A 6,118-nucleotide genomic window follows, 5' to 3' on the forward strand; every position below is an offset into this window, starting at 1 on the left:
TCTCTCTCTCTCTCTCTCTCTCTCTCTCTCTCTCTCCCCCCTTCATCCCTGCCTCTCTCATAAATCAGGAGGACCTTGGTTCAATATCAACTCTAACAATTATTAAGTATATGAACCTAAGCAAGTCAACTAACCACTGTGTCCCAAGAAATAATTTGGGACTCAACTGAGTCATAGATGTGTTACCCTCTGCATCCATGGATTAGCTTTCCCAACAGGAATTCCACTTCTCAAAGTACCAATGCCTACAGTAGTTCCCTAAACCCAGTAGATGTGTTAAAAATGTTTCTTAAATTGAATTTACCTTTGCAGAGACATATATATATATATATTTATAAAACTTTATACATAATGTTATATATTATGTAATATATAATATAATATATTATATAATGTAATATATAATATATTATATAATGTAATATAATATATATATATAACCTTAAAAAGTATTGCCCAAAGTACACTAAAACCCCAAACTAAACATCCTCTAAATGTCATAGACGTGGAATGGATTTTAGACTATCTAGTCTAATCCTCTCTTATAGATGAGGAAACTGAGGCACCAGAAAGTGACTTTTCCAAAACTTTAAGTGTTATGTAATTGCTAACTATAATGGTGAAAATGATGATGATGATGATGATGCTTCTGACTCCAAGAACTTCATTTTGTCCATGGAATCATCAAGTTGTTCAAACTCCTTGAAGCCCCAGATAATTTTTTAAAACTTGTTTTTTTTTTCCTTTTGGTATCTCCTGTGCCTAATAGTCTTCATTGCACATAGAAGATGTTTGAGAAATAAATCCATTTTAGATTGTTTTGAATCTGATTTCAAGTTCAAAGTGTCACAATGTAGTAAATGAGACAGCTGGGATTAAAACTCAACCCATTTTCTTCCAAATCCAGCCCTCTTTCCATTATATTATGTTGCCTATCTAGCCTTCTTTTACTTATCAGGGTCAAATCCCGTTTCCTTGAGTAAGGTTGTAGTTCTACCTCCATCCGAATTTATTTCAGTGAGTCTAGGCACCTGGACTTTATCAATCAAAAATGTAAATAAGGTTCTCAACTGAACTTAAAAGATTTAAGTGATTTGACTATAGGATGAGGGCAGATGGTACCACATATGAAATATCTTGGCATTTGCTGGAGATAATTAGACACACACCTCTGGGCTAATGTATAAAAATAACAATCAGTCTAGTGAGTGGGCTCACTCAATCAGTGGACTTATCCCTGCTTCAGTGAGGAAATCTCTTAGTGGGATAACCAGAGGTCTTAGCACTCTTCCATTTCCTTCCCTTGCTGACCATGTAACTGAAGATATTACACTAACTATCCAGCAAAAATCAAAGAGACATATCAAGGACAAATTGACCATTTCCTGTTAATAAAGATGCTCTCCCCAGTAGCTCAGACAGACTCTAAGGACAAAGCAAGCACAAAAACAAAAACAGATTCAAATGTCTAAAGGAAGATAGGTACTTATGAGAGGAAGCACATGTGAGGATCAGTACCTCTTGGACCAGAGGACAATATCAGCCAAGAAATTAAGAGAGGATTTCCAGCAATCTGGAGCAGAGTGTACCTTGTGGACATAACTGTTTTCTACAAACATGTCTCATTAGCATCAAACTATGAGTTTCAGTCTACTCTTCTCTTAGGCTCTATATACTTGTCTAAGAGTGTGCCCAAGGTTTTTTGAAGGGCATAGAATGAAAGGCCAGGGAAATACTTTGCACCAACTGTCCTTATACTATCATCTTTGTAAATGTCCTTTCTCAAAGCTTATTGGGTCTGTCTGATTATTAATGGTAAACACAGTTGTAGGGGTTCATGAGAGAATGAATAACCTAGTTCCGCAGGGTTATTCATGTAACACTGTGGGAGAGGCAATCATTCGCTGGAGACCTTGTCAGCTGATACTAGTTGAAGCTGTCAGAAGGAGCCCATAACAGAATTCAACACTCTTAGGGACAAATTCCCTTAAAAGAAGTACCATTTACTGCTAATCAGTGAGGATTACCTAACTAGAAAATTCTGATAGGTCAGTAGTGTAATGAGTAATTTTATTGTAATCAGCAATACTTATCTTCAGATCTTCTGATACCTATTAGCTATGTGACCTTGGGCAATCCGCTTAACTTTTCAACGGCCAGGTAACTCTCAAGGACCCTAAATTGCAGACTAGTCTATATGGATAGACAGAGAATGTTTCTACATTGAGAGTTCTGTTTAATGACAAAATCTGAGGTGGAGGCACACACACATAAGATTTTGAAGATTAAGGTTAAGCTTTCCAGTAAATAAATAAGGATAACAGAGAGATAATAATAATTGTCTTTTATATTTGTTTGATTGATTCACAAAGAAGGAATGTACCTCCTATACTACTTCTATGTCAGTGAGTATTAAAAATTACTATATACCGAAAAGGGTCTTATCCTAATCTCTTCAAAAGGCTGCCAAATTTGACTGAGAATTCAACATTCTTATTGTGATCATCCCAAAGCATTTTATTTCCCCGAACTCTTGACTATGGAATAAAACATTCCCCCTTAATTAGCTGTGTGACCCAGGCCAAGTCATCGTCTTTCCAAGTTTCAATTTTCTCATCTATAACATGAGGTGGGTAAACTAGATGAACTTTGATATCTTCCAATCCTAACATTAAAAGACTGCAAACAAAAATGAGCTCAGTTTCTGAGAAAGCTAAGTTTTTCCAGAGTAGATTGATGAGAAAACGCCCCAACTCTGCTTAACAGAACTGAGCTCAGACATCCTTATGAATATTCTATCCTATGTGACTGGGATCCCAGACTGGAGTCACTAGCAGCCCTCCTTTCAAATATGTTCCTTTCAGAACCACTTTTTCCTCCTTATCTTTTGAATTTTTGTGGTTCAGTGAAGGGTGTAGAATAGGAATTAAATACCTGCTTTTTCCCCCCTCAGTGTCTACATAAGAATAGGATGCATTTGATTATCTCCCATGGGTTTGGATCTTAAAATTCTTTTTTGAAAAACAGCTCAGAAAAATCAGGTTCCTAAGATAGTAGAAATATCCAAAAGAGACTTTTTAATTTGATTTTTGGGGGAAGGATTATTTTTTTTGTCTTTATTTTTTCTTAAAGTCAGCCAGACTATAGAGTGCTAGACTTGAAATCAGGAAGATTAGATTCAAATTCTCCTACTTTTCTGACCAGTTTCCTAATGTGTAAAATGAGAAAAAAAATAATATTTACCTCTCAAGGTTTTTTGGAGGCTCTGATGAGATATTTCTTTTCTTTCTTTTTTTTTCCTCAGAGAACATATAGTCAGAGCTATAAAAGACAGATAAAACGGAAGCTGGGAGAGTTTAAATGACTTGTCAAGTCACATAACTAACAAATAAGTTTTTGAGGCAAGATTTGAACTCAGGTATGGTTGACTCAAATTGGTCCAGTGCTCTAGCCACTGTGGTACTTAGCTACCTTTCAAGTATATTCTTTATATAAATAGGTAAGTTGTATTATGACTATTACTATTTCATTCTGGTATTACTATTATTGTTATTGTGCTATTTTCTTAGAGGTGAGTAAAAAACAATTGCATTTGTAATGTCCTAAGCCTATTTCAATGGTATTATTTCTCCCCATACTAATAAGTAATGTAAATAGGAAATAATATTTTCATTCACTGATTCATAGGATCATAGAATTTGAACTAGAAGACATAGACATATATATTTTGTCATATAATTCCTTCCTTTTGCAGGGGAAAGAAAACCCCTGTTCTTCCAGAACGAGTATAAGTTCCTGCAAGTTTGAGTCCTGTCTTAAAAGTAAATACATATGGCACAACACTTAGTCTGTTGACTCTAATAGATAGTGCTGAATATTTCAGTGAACCTGGAAAGTTAGCTCTATGACTCACCTTTCTTTGAACTAGGCCATTACCTGTCCATATGTTCTCACACTGAATGATTGTTGTCCATGTTCTTCCAGAAGAAGAATGATTATTTCCTTATTTTCTCTATTCCAAGGTTCTTTCACATTTGCTGGATTCTTTCCTCTTGGTTCTCTTATGTTTTCCTTTTTTTTTTTTTTTCAGTATAGCCTTTGGCCTGTTTAGCTGTGATTCCTAAACTAAACTATGTAATTGGCCCCAATTATTTTTTCTGCCACACATATCTTTAATAATATTGAGGCAGAATGATAATGGATAGAGAGCAGTACTTAGAGTTCAGATGACCAGGGTTCAAATCCCACCTCACATACTTGTTCAATAAGTAACTTTAGGCACATTTCTTAACCTCATTAAGGCCTATATGCAAAATAGGAATGATAATAACATTAATAATACCTATAACACAGTCATTATTAAGAGAAAATGAAATGATGTATATATTGTAAAACACTTTTGCAAAGTTAAAGCACTATACAAATACATACAAATTAATACTTTTTGGCAACTTGTGCACATAGGCAATCATGAGAGAGATTAAATGCTGGAAGGATCTGGTCAGGGTTACTAGGTATTATAGCTTTGAATAAAATATTTAACCCTCTAGGACTGAGTTTAATACATACATACATGCATACATACATATATATATACACAGACATGCATTCATATTATATATACATATGTATCTGTATCTATAAATCTATATCTATATATTTTCACACCAGCTTCCTAGCCACACTATGGAGTGATTGGCCCGGACAGTGTCCATATATTTTATGAAGGGCTTATTGTGAGTTTGTGTGTGTGTGTGAATGTGATTTTGGGGGGGTGGGGCATATAGGGTGGAGGTGAGAATATCTTTTTAAGATTTGTAGAGTGATTTTCATATATATGCACATACATTCATATTATGTATATACATATATCATATATATGCATGTGAGTATATGTATACCTATGCAAATATAATGTGTGTATATTCATATCATCTTCCTAGCCATACTATGAGATAGGTGGTATTATTCTACTGATTTAATAATGAAAAAGACAAAACAAAACAATTGAAGCTCAGAGAAGTAATGCTTTTTTTTCCCCTCCTTTCTACATAATCAGTATCAGAGATGACATTTGGGCCTGAGGTTTCTCCTGACATGCTCTGTTTCATCCTTTGTATAGTTCTTAAATTATATTCCCACTCCTACCAAAACCAGGAGAATCTGGGAGTAACAAAAGCATTCATCATGTTGATTTTATTTTAGGTCTTATCTTATGAGAAGATATTCTGAAATAAATATTATAGTTATTTATTACTATTATTCTTTCAAGGGAAATACACAGTAATTTTCTATTGCAGATTGCTTGCTCTTCATACAAAGTTGTGTACTGCTTAGGATAGTCAGAATATATGCTTTGTTTAGGCAGTAAGGCACAGATACAAAGGAGAGGAGTCACTGGGGTTTGTGCAGTATTTTGCCTTCTCCTAAGTTTTTCACAAGATTTTTATCTTACTTTTTAGTTAGTGGAGCTGATTTTTAAATAGTCTGTCTACAGTCGTCTCCTTGTTCATACCCCTAGATAAATTCTCGTATGTGAAATTCATCTTTTCTTTCCCCCCTAGGTTAAAGGTTTACCAGTAGGCTGTTGAAAAAGGAAACTAACTAAAATATACTAAACAAACAAAAAAAAAATGAACATACTACCTTTCTCAAAGAGACTGAGCCAAGCTAAACAGTTAAACCCCAAAGCCACTCAGTTCATCATTTTGTTCACTGAACTTGGTTATCAACCACTTTTGAAAGAGATAGATAACAATTAAATAAAAACTCAGCAGGGAGACTAATGTCTAATGAAATGTCTACTTCTTACTCTTTGCCAATGTTCAAATGTCTGTTCCTCACAGATTAGAATAGGTAAATTAAACCATTTATTAAACATTTAATATGTGTCAGACACTCAGCTTAATGCTAGGAGAGCAAATACAGTCAATATAAATAAAAGAAGAGGAAGAGGAAGAAGAAGAGGAAGAAAGAGGAAGAAGAGAAGGAAAGGAGGAAGAGAAGGAGGAAAGGAGGAGGAGGAAGAGGAAAAAGATGAGGAAGATGCAGAAGAAGAAGAAGGAAGAAGAAGAAGAAGAAGAAGAAGAAGAAGAAGAAGAAGAAGAAGAAGAAGAAG

At 34.7% G+C, this 6,118-nt stretch overlaps 1 long non-coding RNA gene across 1 annotated transcript in view; it reads right to left on the bottom strand.

Annotated features, from left to right (window-relative positions):
- LOC138162193 (uncharacterized) overlaps positions 1 to 6,118 on the bottom strand; it is a 45,460-nt gene that overhangs the window by 20,960 nt on the left and 18,382 nt on the right. Inside the window, exon 2 of the long non-coding RNA XR_011168572.1 lies at positions 3,244 to 3,321. This is a non-coding gene — a long non-coding RNA (uncharacterized lncRNA). The remainder of the gene's footprint in view (positions 1 to 3,243; positions 3,322 to 6,118) is intronic.

The sequence above is a fragment of the Petaurus breviceps genome, unplaced genomic scaffold (assembly GCF_028583685.1).
Source record: "Petaurus breviceps papuanus isolate PSGF00001 unplaced genomic scaffold, PetGlider_PUasm1.0 186, whole genome shotgun sequence".
Lineage (NCBI taxonomy): Eukaryota > Metazoa > Chordata > Mammalia > Diprotodontia > Petauridae > Petaurus > Petaurus breviceps.